This window comes from Thermobia domestica, chromosome 4 (genome assembly GCF_964235325.1).
Source record: "Thermobia domestica chromosome 4, izTheDome1.hap1.1, whole genome shotgun sequence".
In the NCBI taxonomy this organism is placed as follows: domain Eukaryota; kingdom Metazoa; phylum Arthropoda; class Insecta; order Zygentoma; family Lepismatidae; genus Thermobia; species Thermobia domestica.
In genome coordinates this window covers 315241601-315262950 of record NC_137457.1, presented here as the reverse complement: position 1 = coordinate 315262950, position 21350 = coordinate 315241601, and positions in this window count along the sequence as shown.

Genomic DNA, 21350 nt, shown 5'->3' with positions numbered 1-21350 from the left:
CGGGTCTGTTCATCTAAATATTTGCTCAAAACTCTAAATGTACGGGATTTCTCCAAACCATAAATTATTATGATTCGTGCGATATTTTTAAAGAAAAGAAAATCTCGCTTTACTTAGTGACAGATAATTAACTAATAGAAACTCTACCTGTAGTCTCGTGCGGTCCGAGATTCGATTCTCGGTGGGGACCCTTGGTTGAAAAAGTGTAAAAAGCTTTCTCAGCCTAGTCATCCTGAATGAGGTTTTCCTGGGTTTTCCTCATTCATATCAGGCAAATGCCGCGGTGCTACGTCACTTATAGGTCCCAGGCCGCTTCCTTCCTTTCCTTTCCCTGGATAGTGTGCTCGCCGATGGACGTCATCCCTCAAAACGTGACGGACTAAATGGCCTTAGATGCCGAGAGCCCAGAAATCTAATTCCTAATCCTAATCCTAGTGACGGGCTAACATGGCCATAGATGCCGAAAGCCCAGAAATCTAATTCCTAATCCTAATCCTAGTGATGGGCTAACATTGCCATAGATGCCGAAAGCCCAGAAATCTAATTCCTAATCCTAATCCTAGTGATGGGCTAACATTGCCATAGATGCCGAAAGCCCAGAAATCTAATTCCTAATCCTAATCTTAGTGATGGGCTAACATGGCCATAGGTGCCGAAAGCCCAGAGATATAATTCCTAATCCTAATCCTAGTGATGGGCTAACATGGCCATAGATGCCGAAAGCCCAGAAATCTAATTTCTAATCCTAATCTTAGTGATGGGCTAACATGCTCATAGATGCCGAAAGCCCAGAAATCTAATTCCTAATCCTAATCTTAGTGATGGACTAACATGGCCATAGATGCCGAAAGCCCAGAAATCTAATTCCTAATCCTAATCCTAGTGACGGGCTAACATGACAATAGATGCCGAAAGCCCAGAAATCTAATTCCTAATCCTAATCCTAGTGACGGGCTAACATGGCCATAGATGCCGAAAGCCCAGAAATCTAATTCCTAATCCTAATCCTAGTGACGGGCTAAATGGCCTTAGATGCTGAAAGCTCAGAAATCTAAAATCCTAAATCCTACCTGTAGTCTCTGTCACTCACTTTTGGTAAGTGTGTTAACAAATTATTTAATGATTTCTGATTATTCCAACAAGAACAAAATGCAAAAAAAATGCAAAGGCAGACCTAGCCCGGGGCAGCGAGGGCTAGACCTTGAGTGATAAAAATAATTGAAGCAATTTTATATATATTTCCAAGTTTATGGTAAACCTATATACCTATATATATATACCTATATACCTATATACCTATCATAGTCTGAGTTGTGGTTGTTCCCCCCCAGTTTTTTCCTTCTAGATTCGCCTCTGTAAGTGTGACCGTACTGAATATTTTCAGAGTATCTCAGTTCTTAAGAAAGTTTGGTTTACCAAAAGCCTTTTATATCGTATATACTGTGTACGTGTGTCCGTCTAGAAGGCAGAAACTCTCGAAACCTAAAGGATGTCCTACAAAGAGCCCAACTTTTGAAATCCCCGCCATTTTTGTTCTAGTAAGTTGGCAACACTGAACGTTACACGATTTTCATGTGTTGTCTTTGTGGTTAGTTAGTCACGGAGCGCCGAATACCGCATGATCGTCATCAGTTTTCTGTACGGATAGGGATGGAGGGCTTCAGCGTGTTGTTATAAGTGGAAACTTACTGCAGATGTGGTGAATATTATGCAAAGACTGGTGAATGCTTGGCGATGACGACCATGCACTATTCGGCGCTAAAGCGCTTCAGCGTATTGCTATTAGTGGAAACTTACTGCAGATGTGGTGAATGTTATGCAGAGACTGGTGAATGCTTGGCGATGACGACCATGCACTTTTCGGCGCTGGAGCGCTTCAGCAAGTTGTTAGTAGTGGAAACTTACTGCAGATGTGGTGAATGTTATGCAGAGACTGGTGAATGCTTGGCGATGACGACCATGCACTATTCGGCGGTGGAGCGCTTGAGCGTGTTGTTATTAGTGGAAACTTACTGCAGATGTGGTGAATGTTATGCAGAGACTGGTGAATGTTTGGCGATGACGATTATGCACTATTCGGCGCTGGAGCGCTTGAACATGTTGTTATTAGTGGAAACTTACTGCAGATGTGGTGAATGTTATGCAGACTGGTGAATGCTTGGCGATGACGATCATACACTATTCGGCGCTCTGTGACTAACTAACCACAAAGACAAGACATGAAAATCTTGTAACGTTCAGTGTTGCCAACTTACTAGAACGGAAATGGCGGGCATTTCAAAGGTTGCGTTCTTGATGGGACACCCTTGATGGATCACCATTAGTTTTGATCCGGATGTAGAGGATCAATCGAGTTCTTTAATACAGATTATACAGAACTCGCAACTTTTAGAAATCAATCATTTCCGGCTCTGACGTTGTTCACTATAGAGCAGAAACGGTAACAAGATAACGAGAAGTAGTTGCCTGCAATGGATTACGCGTTCCAAGAATACATTTCATAATCTACAGGATGTTTCAAAACAACACCGACAACGTTTGGGGGGTTGTTCCTGACCATATGATAAGACAAAAAGTATAGACCAACCTAGGTGCACAAATGCTTCCTTTCGGAGTTATAGGCTGCCGAAAACATGAAAAAATGAACTTTGAAGGTTCATAGCTTCAAAACTATGGGACCTACCGTAGTCGGATCAAGACTTCACTTAGGAACTATTATGTGTTCTATCCAATTATCCATGTTTCAGAATCCTGCGGTACTTCCGTAACAATTTTTATACAGGTAGTTGGTGAACACTTCAAATTATACGCTCGTAGCCAAACTTCCTCTATAAAAATTGCTTCGTGAGTACCTTAGGACTCTGAAACATGTGTTTTTTTTTTTTTTTTTTTTTTGATAGCGCACATATTAGTTCCTAAGTGAAGTCTTGACCGGACTACGGTAGGTCCCATAGTTTTGGAGCTATGAACCTACAAAGTTATTTTTTTCATGTTTTCAGCAGCCTATAACTCCGAAAGGAAACATTTGTGCACCCAGGATAGTCTATACGTTTTGTCTTATCTTGGTGTTACGAATCATATCCCAAACGTTGTCAGTGTTGTTTTGAAACACCCTGTATATAGTGAAACAAATCCATTCCAACCTCCGGTTTCAATATTGATTGATACAGAGCAAAACATATAAAGAGGTAGACTTGATTTAGCCTTCTAAGAAGAGGTACTCCTTTTCTCTAAACTTTGATCACTATATAGAGTAAAACGGTAATAGATAGCGAGACGTAGTTTCCTGCAATCATTTAAAATAATTCCAAGAATATACTACCTCTGTACTCTAATCTCTACTAAAACCGGAAGTGGTAAAAATCTGTTACCATTTCCGGTTTCAATATTCTGAAAATATCACATCATAAGTAAATCTGAAATATAATAGAAATCGGGGATAAATTCTGCTTTTGGGAGAGCCATGCTTTTTTTTTTCTAAAAATTGATACTTTTTTGCTAAATATACCCTAAGGGTAAAAATAGATCTGAAAAGGTAGGGGGACGCATGACGTCATGTCGTCCGCCGTCCCTATCCTTCCCCCTTGTAATTTTTTTTAGGAAGTAGAATGACACCATAGATATTTTGGGGAACTGAGTCCTCCGTTTCCATCTCACTTTTACCCCTGATATAGCTTGATTTTGGTTAGGTTAGATGTTTCACAGGAAGTTTAACTTTATACTAACCATGTATATATCTTCAACAGTTTGTATATATCTTCAACGGCTTCTGTTTCTTTTACCTAGCTTTGGTCGTTCCCCGGCAACATTTTGTGTTCCGCCATTAGACACACTGCGTTTTTATTCTATTCACTTCACAGATTACTTATAGACATTAATTACCCTTTCGTAACAACAACTCGTATCTCCTGTAAACACAGTGTTATTTATATATATATATATATATATATATATATATATATATATATATATATATATATATATATATATATATATATATATACATACATAGTTTTGGAAGTCCGAATGCTGAACTAACACAAAATCGGTCGTTATGGCAGTGGTGCCCACCCCCCTTCATGTCCATGACGCACCCCCCTCAATTGTCTATCCATAAGTGTTCTTCCATGAAAAAAATCTTTTCGATTAATTTTTACACCCCCTCAAACATATTTATATAGATTTTTAGCCCCCCCCCAAATATTTCAATGACGCAGTTTGCGTCATAGCCCCCCTTTGTGGGCACCCCTGGTTATGGCAACATTAAAGTTTCTGAGTAGGCATCTGAATTCAGCACTTATTGAAATGGAGAATGTGAAGAGGGTGACATGACGAATTTTTCTCATTACACTTTCGCTGACATGCGTGCGTATCCTAAAAGGGGAAAGGTTCAAACAAAGGCGGATCTATAATGTAAAAACTGGGGGCATCCAAAACCCAGACTAGGATAGGCATTTCATGAGTTTACTGTAAACTTCCAAAAATATATAAAAAATAGCTTAAATTACTTTTGTCACTCAAAAACTGGGTGGGGCTAGGCACCCGGCCCCGGACTAGAGCTGCCACTGGGTTCAAAATACTTTCTTAAACCAATTCTTCTCGTATACAGAAGAGGGGTTTCACCCAGGCTCGTAGCTAGCCCGAAAATGTAGGGGGGGGCGGTGGAAGTTAGGGGGGGCCCGATCCAAAAATATTAGTTCATCCCATATTATAGTTCATTTGCAAACCTACCGTGAAAATTTTAGAGGGGGCCAGTAAAAATTTAGTGGGGGCGGCCCCCCTAGACCCTCCTGGATACGGGCCTGGTTTCACCTAGTCATTTATTTATTTTTAACTTTCAATAAGGACATCTTTTGCACGAAGATATTAACATAGGTTCTCATTGAAGCTAACAAAATTTTGATATACCTTAATTTACGTGCTGATGAAAATGATTATCAATAGATGTCAATAATTCAATGAAAACGATAAAAACATTCTAAAACGTTATTTACGTACCTGTATTCATCAAATTGGACTAGTGTTAACTAAATGTTACTGTGCTACAAAACGTCTATAACAACCTAATTTCTACAATTAATTAAGAATTTTAGTACAAGAACTAGTGTAGAGTCCTGTAAGTAATGCGGTTTCTTCATACTTAGAAATGATTCTGAATCTTAACATGTAAGTAATTAATGTATATGATTCAGAAGTTTTTATTTTTGAAATTCTGTTTCTGTTGCTTCAGAGCGACGGGAACAGGAAGAGTAGATTTACCAAAACAGCTATGCTATAGAGTGATGAAAGAAGGAACACCGGAAGATGTTCCGGATTTACATAATCTGTTCCCTCCCAAAATTGTACAGAAATGTCTAAATGTCTCGGTTTTTAAAGTCAATAACAATTGTGTGAGGGTTATCGGCGGAATAATTTTAGAAAATTTACCAGATGAATTGGAGAATTTATTCTGGTTTGTGAGGAAGAGTGAGTGAAAGTCAGGTGAAGAAGAATAGTTGAAGTTAAGAAAATACTTTTTGTTGTTAGTTGTTTTTGATATTGTAAGCGGCACTATATGTGGAGGCTGAAAGGACTATTTGGCGGAAATGTACACTTGTTATGATTTATGGGAAAAGCTGTGTGAAAATGGTGTGTAAATAACAAGACTGTGAGATATTGGGTTTGACTTTCAGGGAGTTAGGCTATACAAAAGTAAGGAGTGTCAGTTGTTGAAATTGTATGAAAGGTATGTTCTACTAAACAGGTAAACAGTTTATCGCGAGTGTGGAAAGAAATTGAGGCTACAGGAAAGAAGAGGAACATCCAACCAAACATAATCGACTAGTTTAGTGTATTTTGGTAGCTTTCTGGATGGCATTTAGTATATCCCCCAAAGCTGTGCAACATGTAAGCCATGCATTTTTTTTTTTTACATACAAAATGGTTTCCCACTATCCTCGTTTATGCACATACCCACCGCCGCTTACGTGCCTTCTCCCTACGGACGAACCCCCCTCGCTACCGCTAGCGCCTCCTGCTGAGTTCCTGCTCTGACTCGGTTAGATAACATTCATACTTTTTAGTGGTCACCTAGCACAAGTTAGTTTGTGTTTTATGCACTAGTTTTTATGCCATGCGTTCACACTGTATGTTGAACAATAATCACTACCAAGTGAACCAAGGTCGCAACCTACAATTACCCTACTATTACACCTACTATTACTCAATTACACTTAATCATCTTGGTTAAGTGCACCTACTCATCTATTAAGGTATGGAAGAAAAGTCGTGTGTTTCAGAAAAGACCCAGACACAGGACGCAACTGTGTTGTGTCCTCTACGGATGACCTATGGAATCTTTTGGATAGCTTGCATGTGCTGTATCCTGATGGTAGGAAGATCAACAATCTGAAGCACCGTGATCTGATAAAGGTGATGCCATTTATTCCACCTGTGTATCACCCATTCTACTGAAATCTGAAATCAGATCATAACACGAACAATATTGATACAATGTAATGTTTGTAGTGCTGTAACGATTTACGCCATTCAACCAGCAGTTACATGAGGATGGGGGAAGGGGAGTTCGATGAACTATCATATAATACTGGATAACTGTTACAGGTGTAAAGCACATTACTTTCGGGTATGTAATAAGAAATTAAGTTAGAAATCTAATTTACCCTAACCTAACATAACCTTATACCTAACCTAACCTAATTTGGTTATGTTAGGTTAGAAATCTAACCTACCCTATTGTATTACAGATTAAAAGTTGCACAGATATCTGTAGAGTGGTATGCAGAAATAAAAGAACCACCTTGACAGGAGAAAATTTGCTGTTATGTCCTACACTTTACCCTTCGATTTCTCAAAATTTAGTTTTTGTGGCTTGACCCCCTCTCTCGGTCTGCCCTTCAATTCTAATGCAATACTTGGTGATCAATAACTGCAGATAGGCAAAGCGATCTATTATAAAATAAGTAATGAATGTTTGTTACTTACCCGCACATTGAGATGAACTCAAGAAACGTTCTGCAAGAAAAAAATATATAATTAGTAACATGCATTTATTTTATGCTTATATAGGGTAGTTCGGTGGAATATTCCACTCATAAAATAGTTGTTGCTCTGTGTCCATAGTGGACATATGAAATGAGTATACATTGAAACAATGTACGAAATCATGATTTTCGATTTATAGTACTAATCGATCTTTTGTTTTCGTGCAGATCGACAAATGTTCTTTGTTGTGTCATAACAATTAAGATGGAATATAGCCTATAGTTCAATAGCTTGTGTTTATTCTTAATAACTACTAGTTTATACATTCTGTTATCTCCACACAAAGAGTCTATCATAGTAAGTATGGTATTCACGGATCAAAAGACAAGAATAATAATAAATAACATTATTATTTAATTTTAATAACCGTATGTAAAAACTATTTTGTTTATTACAAACTAAACACAGCTATTTCTTAAAAAGTAGTTCACAGGATTCCAAAACAATATGATATGTAATCAAATGCAGTTGAGTTCATTCCTCTAGTCGTCTGCCTTAACTTAGATTTTGAGGAAAATGTGATTCTAGCAACACTGTAATTTCTATGGATGGCAACACTGAAAATTCTTCAGGTTCATATTTTTCGTTGTAGAATAAACATTATCTATGATTGTGATAAGTTGCGTATCATTATCTCCTTTCAGTTTTGAGAAACAAGTAAAAGAAAAATGGTAAGTTTTGTATTATTTTTTTGGTATATCATTCTCTTAAGCTGTAGGTTCAAGTCTCATATAGCCTCTTTGCTGAAAGGGACGCTAAACTGTTAATTAACTAATCTTTTATAATCATTCACCATCATTAATCATTGTCTCACTTAGCATACAAGGCATAATCATTGGATGTAAAATTAATGGATATTTAATTTCATTTTCATTCCAGAGAATCATTCTAAATGTGTTCAGGAAATATTTGCCACACTGTAAAAAAATTTCATAGGTAAATTTACAAAAAAAAAAACGTTGGCATTTTGTTTGCCAAGCCTCTATGTAAATTAATTTACACCTATAAAGTAAAATTACTAACATAAAATGGTGCAAAATTACATTTTTATCAATAAAAATATCATATTTTCTTGTAAATTTACTGTAAATTTGTAAAAAAAACCCAGCAAATTTTGTAATTTAATCTAAGGAAATGTATATCAACTTACAAAACGAAAAGTAATTCATTTTACATTGATGTTTGGCAATTTAAGTACAAATATTTTTTTTTTTTTCAGTGTATCTTGAAACTTCAAATAAAACAAAATTGTGCACTCATGTTATCATAACAGCCTCGGCTCTTGGCTAGAAATCTCTTGAAAGTAATCCACTTGAATGTACTTGTCTACAATGGAAGCCATAAACATAAACGCCACTAGCAATACAAAATCCATTACTTTGTTTTTTTTTAAAAAAAGTTAAAACAATAATAAAATAACAACAAAAAAAAAAAAAAAACACGAAATATTGCCCTAGAATGATACATTAAGATTCAATGCTTTTTTTTTTTTTTTAAGTCTTTCAAAACATTGTATTCCGATTGAGCTTCACGGACTCGTTATGGCGGCTGGAAAAGTGATGTTTTATTTCTGTTTTCAGTTTAATGGTTCGTCTCTAAGTATTTCTCGTACTCTGGCCTTTAACTTGGATTACAATTTTGTATCCCTTTCATGTTAAAAAAGATTATGTTTTCCTTTTGTATCTGTTTCAAAAAAAAAAAAATCGAATTGAAGTCGATTACAATTCAAGATCTGTTTTTTCTTTTTTTTTCCCCTATTTTTCAATGTTTTCAATTCTTGAATGCTATAGAATGGACTTTAGGGAGTCTTTTTAGTATTCAAAAGAGGAATTTACAAAAGGATTTTCTGCGATATTAACTCTGTAACTGGCTAAATCTCTTTCGAAGTGGTTCTTTGATCCCAGTTACACGATCTCTACAACTTTATGTTCGTTCCGAGAGTCTGATCTTCCACAACGAGAGATGGTTTAAGTAGTGAAACAGGCGAGGCAGAAATATTCGAGATTTCAAGTAAACTATTTTTTGGGCTTTCAGAACAAAGTTTCTTCTATAAATGTGGTAATTAGTGACGATATTAATTGGGGGAGCAAGGGGGCTTGTGCCTTCCCTGGCGTCTTTGCCTGACCACTGACTGTTCTCCTAGACATGAGGTACACAAAGAATAGCTACTCCCCACCTAAAGGATCCCGCACAATCCTTATGGAAATTGGATTTCGGTGGAATTGCATGAAACCGTGATATGTTGTAGATATTGTGATTTTGAGAAAAGTCTCAATAGGCACAACCACAATTCACTCACCATTTGGCCACTACAGAGACACTTAAAAAAAAAAAAAAAAAAAAAAAACAGCAGAAGGTAACGATATTCTGGGATTTTGGGGGAATTGTATGAAACCCTAAAAACATTTAGATCTTCTCATCCTATCCCGCAACCCGGAAAATGGATGGGGAAAGTAGGGGCCAACACTATTTAATCATAAATAACATCCCATTGTTCAACTTGCGCTACAAAGAAAAGCCCTGGCAAACCCTAGACAGGATGACCGACCCGGACCGAACATCCCAAATGCAAGCAAATTCCCTACCAACTGACCTACCGTTGCTCGGTAGTCACAAATTAACACTTTTTCTCGGGGTGAGGACATCTACAACATATCACTGTTTCATTCATTCTCACCGAAAATATCGTTATACTGGCTGTTTTCAAAAATCTGGACCTCTAGTGGCCAAAGGGTCAATATGGCTTTGCACATTAAGACTTTCTCTCACGATGAGAAGATTTACAACATATCACAATTTCATTCATTTTCACCGAAATCCAGAATATCGTTATACTGGGCTCTGTTTTAAAAAGTGGTCCTGTAGTGACTAAACGGTTAGTTATTTGTGGTTGTGCCCAGCAGGGTCGGCGATTAGGGGGCAAAAGGGGGCAATTGCCCCCCACTTTTTTGAAGTTACCACTTAATGTATAATTATAGTTTCATTTGGAAATGTAAAATTTTTGTATGTATTACTGGTTCATAGAAAAAATGGCGCCATATAATATTTGCCATTGCGTGAGTACGTATTGGTTATTTATCTTCCCGTGGAGTTAAGAAAGGTACAGTAATTACGTTTTAATTGCAATTTAAAGCAATTAATATTGCAATTGCATATTTCTTTAAATGTCGTAGTTTAGTATTTACTGTCTTTCATTTTCTAAGAGTAATAACCTACATTTAGCGGCATGTGAGGAATTAAAAATATAAGTTGTTCATTAATCACCAGTTTCAATATAACTTCTACGAAACAAGCCTCTTGATTCATTACTATGATTAATATTATCCTTTTTATTTATTTGTTTTGCAAATTTGTTATTAAATGATCTGATGACACAATTTTCCAGACAGACTTTTAAGATTCATGAACAAGTAATCAAATCTTTTCTTACATTTTCGTAGATTAAGACTACAAAAGACTAGTACCTACTTGTGTTGCTCTTGTCAGTTTATTTAATAAAATCTGAAATACGATATGCGGTATTTTAACTGAAAAAGGTAGTATTCTATTAGTTATACAACCTTTCGTCAAACAAAGTGTTAAAAACAACCATAAAAACTAACATTGATATACAAATACTCAGATCATGTTTTGCCTCCCCACCTTTAACGTCCAATCACCGCCACTGGTGCCCAGTGAGACTTTTCTCAGGATCACAATATCTACAACATATCACGGTTTCAGTCATTTTCACCGAAATCAGGAATATCGGTATCTTCGGCTGTTTTTTCTTTTTTTCTTTTTTCTTTTTTTTTTTTTTTTTAAAAAAAAGAGGCCCTGTAGTGACCAAATGGTGAGTGATTGGTGGTTGTGCCCATTGAGACCTTTTCTCAGTAATACAATATCTACAACATATCACTGTTTCAAGCAAGTTCACCGAAATCCAATTTTCATAAGGTTTGTGCGGGAGTCCTTTCTCTGGCCCTTCAATTGCCTCGCCACCAGAAATAAAAACGAACGTTATTACTGCTGGTAATAGGTGTAATAAATATCCATCTAGTTATAAAATTTGAAACTATGTTTTGAATAAGTATAAGAGGTCTTAGAGAGAACGACCATATGAATCCGCTGTCTATCTGCCTACAAATATGACCAAATACAATAAGAAATAATAAGAAAACTTTTTTTTTATATATAGGAGTTGCTTTGCTTTTGAGTTTAACGTCCCATTCAGCAGCGAGGCTATGTGAGACGTGGACCTACTGATTAACGTGGAATCCGAACCACATGAGCTCCCTCCGGAAATCAAACCCCGGTCTCCCACGCCAATAATTCAACACATCCCGAGAATAGGTTATTACGATCACGCATAGTCCGTCTAGTTACTGCACATGGCAACGAACGAAAGCGATTTTTTTTTTTTAATTCTGCGATGGATAACAAGAGCGATTTTCTCGCCCATGTTTGTTAATAGAAAATTTACTACGTTAGTACTTTCTAGGAATGAGCAAAACCGGTTTTTATAAAAACCGAAAATCGGTTTCTAGAAAAACTGAAACCTGAAAAACCGACATTTTTCCAAAACCGGTTCGGTTTTTCACCGAAACCGGTTCCGGTTTTCTTCAAAACCGGTTTCGATTTTTGACCGAGACTGGTTTCGATAAAAACTTTTGGAAAACACATAAAACTATATCTGTGGAAACGTCATTGATTTCCGGAGAACAACGAAACACTATTTTGGTCAGAAATACAACAAATTTACAAAATAAAACCGGAACTGGTTTTGAAGAAAACCGGATCCGGTGGAAAACCGATAAGCGGTTTCGGTGAAAACCGAACAGGTTTTGAAGAAAATCGAACCTGATTTGTGCCCACCATTAGTACTTTCCCGGATAACGGTGACCATACATGAAGATCTACATTTATCCATATGATATTGTTCAGTTCAGCGTGGTCTATCGAATTTTTGGACATTTCTCTTCAAGCGTTAGTAATAATAATAATAATAATAATAATAATAATAATAATAATAATAATAATAATAATAATAATAATCATTATCGTCATGCAGCAGTTGAGAAGTTTCCATGCTCCACTGTCCTCCGTTAACCTCTTCGTCTTCACGTATGATCTTTCTGTTTTTATATCATTAGGGATGAGCACCAGACAAGATTTGTGGCTGTCTCGTTTCGAAAATGTGCTGTAAAAGTGATGTCTCAACTCGAAAAATGTATATTTCTCTATTGCAAGAGCCGTGTCTCGACTCGAATTTTGTCAGAAAAATCCTGTCTCGACTCGTCTCGTGCGCATCCCTATATATCATCCATTAATTGTAGTCTCCTTCGCCCTGTCCCTCTCTTTCCGACCACCATACCCTCTAGGACGTCCCTCATGATACAATTTCTTCTTAGCCAATGTCCCAACCACGTTCTCTTCCTCTTCTTAACAATATCTAAAAGTGTTGTTTTCTCCTCCACCATTTCTGACACCCTCTCATTCGTTTTCCGCTCGACCCAATTAATTATAATTTATGTTCTTGTTATATCATTTCTGACTACTTATTTAAATCTTAGTAATGCTCGTATTTTGTCTAATTAAAGTATATACTTATTTCTACGTAGGCTGATCAATAATGCCTGATCATCAGTGTTTATGAGGTGAATACCACAGCAAGATACAGAAAAAGAAACACGTCTGTGTAGTGGGAGAAGTGACGAATAGTGTGGAAATATCCTTCATCACACCAACATCCAAGAAAGCTTGGTTGCTTCTGCTAACAAAGTAATAGTCACCTCATTTTTCGATATTCGAGGCATGGTGTACCAACATATCGTCCCACCACATACAACTGTCACCGGAGTGTATTATAAGGGTGTATTGCAAACCCTTCGAAGTCACGATCATCAGAAACGATCATATTTGAAAGAAACAGGATGGATGCTACACCATGATAACGGCAGGCTCCATATTGTCAATGTTGTTATTGACTATCTTGCAAAGATCAACGTTCCTTGGGTACCTGATCCTCCATATAGTCCTGTTATAGCCCCTTCTGATTTCTTTCTTCTTCCAACTTTGAAGAAACGCCTCCGGGGACGGTGTATTGGAGTAATGGAGACTATTTTGAAATAGACCACCAACATTTGGAGGATTAGTACAGGTAATTATGTTTTTTTATTTATGATCATTAACCACAGTAAAACGTTAATTTTGTAATTCATTAGTTTGAAGATCTATTTATAAATATATCCTTTTAAAACACTTTCTATCAATTTGAAATAGTTGAACGATCCACCTGTAACACTTCTTTGAAACAGGAATTTATGAAACACAGAAAAACCTTGTTACTCTTATTCTTGTAAGCAAAACTTGTCAAACAAAGAGAAAAATAGAATAAGGAAAATACTCATTTAATTCTTACTCAAGGAGACGCGTATTCCAAACGTAAAACAAAGACAGAAGACTTATGGTAAAGGATGGCTTAATATATTTAATACTTAGCGTGCTGTGAACTAGGAAATTAGCTAGGCCAAAAATTTCAAAGGCAACGCGGATTCTCTTTGTATATTATTATAATAGTGTTAATTCCTGTTATAAAAGAAAGAAAACAACACGTGTCAGTCACACTAATACATACTGGAATATTATGCAATCCTGCTTAAGAGTTGCGTAATGTTGGTTGCAGAAAGAAAGGCGAAATGAAAATTACTTTGTAATTAAGCTGTTGAAAGATGCTTATTTGTTATGTTATGTGATTTGAAAAATAAAGTATTATAGAAGGTGCATTACCTTATAAAGAGCAAGAGAGCATTTATGTAAAAAAATAAAAATAAAAAAACATTTATTGAATGATGTAACCATTACCTAAAATTAGAAATACAGTAGAGCGTCGATTATCCGAAGTAATTGGGGGACATGGGTGTTCGGAAAACTGGTTTGTTCGGATAATCGAACTGTACATGTTTATTTGCCAAAAAGAAGTACTGTACAGTAAATTTATTCATAAAAACAGGCATCTCTTTAAGTATTACAAAGTAACGTACAAAGGCAACTTTAGTAGGAATATATAGTATGTGGTACAGTTTATTAAACAAAAATATGTACATATTACATACACATTTTGCATGAACAATACACACAGTACACAAAATTAATGTTTAAAAAATCCTTTAAGCGAGCGAGTACACAGTTCGGTTAAACGGTCGTTCGGTTGACAGACGTTCGGATAATCGACGCTCTACTGTAATGCAAATGATATTTACAAATTTACACCATTAAATTGAATCGTATAGTGATTGGGATCATTATCAAGTACTTTGTTTTTGATAACTTTTGTGCGCTTTTACGTATTTATGCAGTTTCTTTTACACTATAATTGCTTATGTAATTATTATAAGCATTGAGTATACCTATAAATTAAAGACTTTTTTAATGGCTGTTGGCTTTAATGGAGATATTTTGTGGGTTTTGGGAGATGGCGGTTACTAAATGATGTGGATTGAATATTTATAAATTGCATTGTTGATGAATGTTGATTGAATGATGAATTATCGTTTGAAATGTTAGTTTTTATACTGTTACGGAGATTATTATTATTTTTTTTTAGGAAAGTACTTGTTTTACACTTGTTTTTAATATAGAGGAAAATATGTTTTCCTTTTTGCTTTAAAATAATCACCTTAAAATTTTTTATATAACATATTTTTGATTGTTACTGGAAATTCCATTTACGTGTTGGTTTTTTTGCAACAAGGTCATAGGACTTGTTTTTGTTCTTGGATTAGTTTCTTAATTTTGTTCTTAATTTAGTTTCAAAGATATGTTCATAGAAAAAACATCTCAAAATTCACGTGAGTATAGAAGTTCTTTTTTAATTTTTTCATTCCTCATGTCCACGGGAACATAATATAATAAATGTAAACATCTTTTAGTATATCATACTAAATTCTAATTGTAAACACTCACGCTAATAGTTGTTAAGTGTAAATCTTTTGATAAGTCACGCTAATTCTTCATTGTAAACACTCACGCTAATAGTTGTTAAATGAAAACCTCTTTTAGTGTATCACGTTAATTACTAACTGTAAGCACTCACGCTAGTAGCCATTAAATGTTCACATGTTCTAGTGTATCACAATAATTCCTTAGTGTAAACATTCATACTAATAGTTGTTAAATGTTCATGTGTTTTAGTGTATTACAATAATTACCTATTGTAAACACTCCCGCTAATAGTTGTTAAATTTTCACGTGTTTTAGTGTATCATAATAATTCCTTACTGTAAACATTCACACTAATAGTTGTTAAATGTTCACATGTTTAATGTATCACGATAATTCCTTATTGTAAACAATCACGCTAATACCTGTTAATTGTTCGCATGTTTTAGTGTATCACGATAATTCCTAATTGTAAACACTCACGCTAATAGTTGTCAAATGTAAACATCTTTTTGTGTGTCACGTTACGCTAATAGTTGTTAAGTGTAAACGTGTTTTATGTATAATGTTAATTCCTTATTGTAAACACTCACGCTAATAGTCGTTAAATTTAAACACATTTTAGTGTATCAGACCCTAGTTCCTAGTTGTAAGCACTCACGCTAATAGCAGTTACAAGTCAACATCTATTAGTGTATCACTATAATTCTTAGTTGTAAACAGTCACGGTAATAGTTGTTAAATGTAAACGTCTTTTATTGTATTACGATAATTCGTTATTGTAAACACTCACGCTAATACTTGTTAAATGTTCACGTCCTTTATTGTATTACGACAATTCTTTAGTATAAACACTCACACTAATAGGTGTTAAACTTTCACCTGTCTTAGTGTATCACGCTAATTCCTTATTGTAAATACTAACGCTAATACCTATTAAATATTTATGTCTTTTAGTGGATCACGATAATTCCTTATTGTAAACACTCACGCTAATACTTGTTAAATGTTCACGTCTTTTATTGTATCACGATAACTCCTTATTGAAAATACTCACTCTAATAGATGTTAAGTGTTCATGTGTTATAGTGCATCACGATAATTCATTATTGTAAACACTCACGTTTATTCTTGTTAAATGTTCACTTGTTTTAGTGTATCACGATAATTCCTTATTGTCAACAATCATGCTAATATCTGTTAAATGTTCACGTGTTTTAGTGTATCACGTTAATTTCTAATTGTAAACACTCACTCTAATAGTTGTTAAATGTAAACATCTTTTAGTGTGTCACGCTATGCTAATAGTTGTTACGTGTAAACGTCACCATAATTCTTAGTTGTAAACATTCACTTTAATAGTTGGTAAATGTGAAAGTCTTTTATTGTAGTACGATAATTCGCAATTGTAAACACTCACGCTAATACTTATTAAATGTTCACGTCTTCTATTGTATCAGAATAAATCCTTAGTGTAAACACACACACTGATATTTGTTAAATGATCACGTGTTTTAGTGTCTCCCGATAATTCCTTTTTGCAAACTCTCACGCTAATACTTTTTAATGTTCACGTGTTTTAGTGTATTACGATAATTCCTTAGTATAATCACTCACACTAATAGTTGTTAAATTTTCACGTGTTTTAGTATATCACGATAAGCTCTTTTTGTGAATACTCACGCTAATATTTGTTAAATGTTCACGTCTTTTAGTGTATCACAATAATTCCTTATTGTAAGCACTAACGCTAATTGTTGTTAAATGTTCACGTCTTTTATTGTGTCACGGTAGTTCCTTATTTTAAACACTCACACTAATAGTTGTTAAATGTTCACGTGTTTTAGTGTTTCACGTCAATTCCTTATTGTAAACACTCACACTAATAGTTGTTAAATGTTTACGTGCTTTAATGTTTCACGACAATTCCTTATTGTAAACACTCACGTTAATACTTCTTAAGTTTTCACGTCTTTTATTGTCTTACGATAATTCTTTAGTGTAGACACTCACACTAATAGTTGTTAAATGTTCACGTATTTTAGTGCATCACGATAATTCCTTATTGTAAACACTCACAGTAATAGTTGTTGAATGTTTACCATTTTAGTGTATGACGATAATTCGTTATTGTAAACACTCACACTAATAGTTGTTAAATGTAAATTCTTTTAGTGTATCACGCTAATTCCTAGTTGTAAACACTCACACTATTAGTTGTTAAATGTAAACATCTTTTAGTGTATCATGTTAATTCCTAGTTGTAAACACTCACACTATTAGTTGTTAAATGTAAACATCTTTTAGTGTATCATGTTAATTCTTAGTTGTAAGCACACACGCTAATAGTTGTTACATGTAAACGTCTACTAGTGTATCACGATAATTCTTAGTTGTAAGCACTCACGCTAATAGTTCTTAAATGTAAACGTCTTTTAGTGTATCATGCTAATTTCTTATTGTAAACACTCACGCTAATAGGTGTTAAAAGTAAAAATCTGTTAATGTATCATGCTAATTCCTTATTGTAAACACTCACGCTAATAGGTGTTAAACGTAAACGTCTTTTAGCGTATCACGATAATTCCTAATAATAAACACTCACACTAATAGTCGTTAAATGTAAAAATCTTTTAGTGTATCGTGCTAATTCCTAGTTGCAAACACTCACGCTCAATATTGCTAAATTTAATTGCCCTTTAGTGTATCGTAATTCTTAATTGTAAACACTCATGCTAATAGTTGTTGCGAGGTTTGCTATCGAGTTCCATATATTCCTGACGGGAGAAACTATTTTGAACTGTAGGGGGCGCGGTGGCCTCCGGTGCTTGGGGCCCCTGGTTCGATCCCAGCTCGCGTCGTGTGGACTTTGAGGTGGACAAACACCGTGCTCGTGCGTTTTCTCGGTGTTCTCCCGTTTCCTCCCACTTTCTTCATTCCACCATTTCACTCATCTCTCATCATCACCGTCTCCTTTAGCCTAACCGTCATAACCGTGGAACGTAAAACTTAAAGATTTCATTTCATTTTCTATTTTGAACTGTACTTCACATCGGATATTCGCAATTAGCAGAAGGATTTCTACTTCATGGTGACGACCCACCATTATGTGCATTTTATAATGCTAGACAAAATATTCAACATCTCTTTGTGGGTTTTTCTCATCATGTTCAACTTCGAGCTGACTTTGCCTTACCAGCATACTTAACAACACTGCTCGGAGATGATCACGAAACGATCTTTCACGTTTTTATATTTCTTCGTCACTTCCATGTTCTACCCGTATCTTGGTGGTCCTTGTCTTTATATTTAACTCAGTTCAAAGTGACAATTGCGGCATGTAATTGACTTTTTTATTCTTTTTTTATTTTTCATACTAACTTGGTCCTTTTTTTTTACCTTTGCCGCATAGACTGAGTAAAGGAAGATTAATATTTCACTGTGTTACTAATTTTACTGTTGCACGTTTCTCATTGTGTTTGTGTGTTTTTTTATATATACAGGGTAGATCATAGTTATGTATATGATATTTCAAACACTGTGGTAAAGAAACTAGAAGCATAACTTGAACATAAATACCTTTCCTTTTCTTTCCTTTCCTTTCCTTTCCTTTTTCTTTCCTTTCCTTTCCTTTCCTTTCCTTGCCTTTCCTTTCCTTTCTTTTCCTTTCCCTTCCTTTCCTTTCCTTTCTTTTCCTTTCTTTTCCTTTCCCTTCCTTGCCGTTCCTTTCGTTTCCTTTCCTTTCCTTTCTTTTCCTTTCCCTTCCTTGCCTTTCCTTTCCTTTCCTTTCTTTTCCTTTCCTTTCCTTTCCTTTTTCTTTCCTTTCCTTTCCTTTCTTTTCCTTTCCCTTCCTTTCCTTTCCTTTCCTTTCTTTTCCTTTCTTTTCCTTTCCCTTCCTTGCCGTTCCTTTCGTTTCCTTTCCTTTCCTTTCTTTTCCTTTCCCTTCCTTGCCTTTCCTTTCCTTTCCTTTCTTTTCCTTTCCTTTCCTTTCCTTTCTTTTCCTTTCCTTTCCTTTCTTTTCCTTTCCCTTCCTTGCCTTGCCTTGCCTTTCCTTTCCTTTCCCATACCTTTCCTTACAAAAGTTTAAATTTTTGTTCTCCATGGCATGGTCCACCAATGTACCATCCAAATTGAAACATGCCTGGAGACGAAAAGCAACGTTGTAGCTTGACAGACTCGTACTGATATCCTGTAGAACTCTTCTGTGATAGCTTCCCGTAGTTTGGCCTAATTGCTTACATCATGTTGATACACTTGTCCTTTAAAATAACCATAAGAAAAAAACCAGGTGGTGGCAAATCAGCAGGTCGATCCGGCCACTCCATATAACCCACATTGACCGACCCAGTTGTTCACGAATGTTTCGTTCAGCCCCTCTCGCACTGGTATGGCATAGTGCGGCGCTACTAAGTCCAGTAACCGTTATCCCCACACTCAGGATACACAATGTTGCCATATCGAAACCTTTTGGTTCAAAATTACAAATTCTACAGTCAGTCAAACATCAGCTACATCATTATGGGTCACCCTGTATAATATTCTTTTGTGGAATATGAGTTAGTAGAGACCGGATGTTAGGCAAAATACCTATTTTTTAATATTAAAGATATGGTCAAAAATAACATGTTACAGTTTATATGGGGTTATAGTTTCAATTTAAGCCAATTTTGCCTATTTCGCCCAATCCTGCCTAAATAATTGCTTTGGTGCCCAATGTTGCCTATTCTATGCATTTTGTTTATAATAAAACTTTATTAGGGAAAAATATATAATTTAGTATTTCAAGAAAGGATTCTGCCTCTTCGGAAAAATATAAGAGTTGTTTGCAGTGATAAGTAAAATTTTGGACACTAAGTGTACTGACAAAGTGCTCTAAAACTTTGAACTTCTGTGTTTCCTGATAAATTCTATAAAACTTGGACTTGGACTTTTATGTGTAGTGATAAAGTGCTATAGAGAATGTATTTACCAAATATACATAGAATACATGTCAAGCTTCGTTTATATATATATATATATATATATATATATAGATAGATAGATAGATAGATAGATAGATAGATATATATATATATATAGATAGATAGATAGATAGATATTTAGAAAATGAAATCTTTGAATTTTACGTCCCACGGTTATGCCGGTTAGGCTAAAGGAGACGGTGATGATGAGTAATGAATGAAATGGTGGAATGAAGAAAGTGGGAGGAAACGGGAGAACCCCGAGAAAACCCACACACACGGTGTTTGTCCACCACAAAGTTCACTTGGCGGGGGCTGGGATCGAACCCGGGACCCCAAACACCAGTGGTGAACGCTCTACCACTGAGCCACCGCAGCCCCCATAGATATTTAGAATAAAACGAATCTAATTCAAATCTCTTGCCTGCCTGACGTTAATATATATCGCTAGCTACGGGATTGTCGTATATAGCCAAGTTGTTGAATAACTGCACAAAGTATACTGCATGGAGTCTGGGGTGGTTGATGAGGAAATTAAAAACAAAAAGTTAAAAATAAAGAATCAGAGTGCTTTTAATTAACCATGGTCTTAACGTATAGTGTACAACGGACAGAAAGCTTGGACGAAATAGCTGGTAATATAAAAAGAAAATCAAATACCAATAAAAAAAAGTTGCTTTCACAGTATTTAAATATTTCATCAATTATTCGGAGGAAATGAAATGCAACATAAACTCTTTTGATTTTATTAAAGGGAAAAGTCCTCAAAAGGGAATTATGGGTAGCCCACAGAGGTTACAAGGAAATTTCATTAACGAAAAAAGTGGAAAACTTTTTTTAAAAAAAAAGGACACAAAGTGAAAAGAAAGTTAGTACATTGAACTTAAAGTGCAAAGGGTTTTGTATGTGTACAATTGGGAAGCCCTACAGAATTCTTGTAAAAGAAACTCTTTTTTTGGTGTAAATATTGAAGTTCTAAATTTTTAATTAACACTTCATTCATCAGCTTATAAATGATATTAATAAGTCAACGAAAAGAACTAAAGTTCAGTATAAATGTGTAGATTTTTTAACTAATTTCAGCGTTGCCATTTACAAAACAGAATATTGTTCACTTTTTTGCAGGACAACTAGTAGAGAAGTCTTCTCAATATTACGCAAGGTAATTATTAGGTTTCCAAACTATGCTATACAATAGAGTCTCTAAAACTCGGCAGTCGATAACGTATCAGTCTGGACAAGGGCGCCCATGTTGTGGTTTCCAAGGGGGGGGGGCAAGTATAAGCAACATTTCAAATATACAGTGAAACCTCTCTAAAGCGGACAGCCGTGGGGAATCAAAAATTGTCCGCTATAGAGAGGTGTCCTCCTTAAAGAGGTTTCAATATTTTCTTACGTAAATTAGTAATCAAGGTGATATGTAAT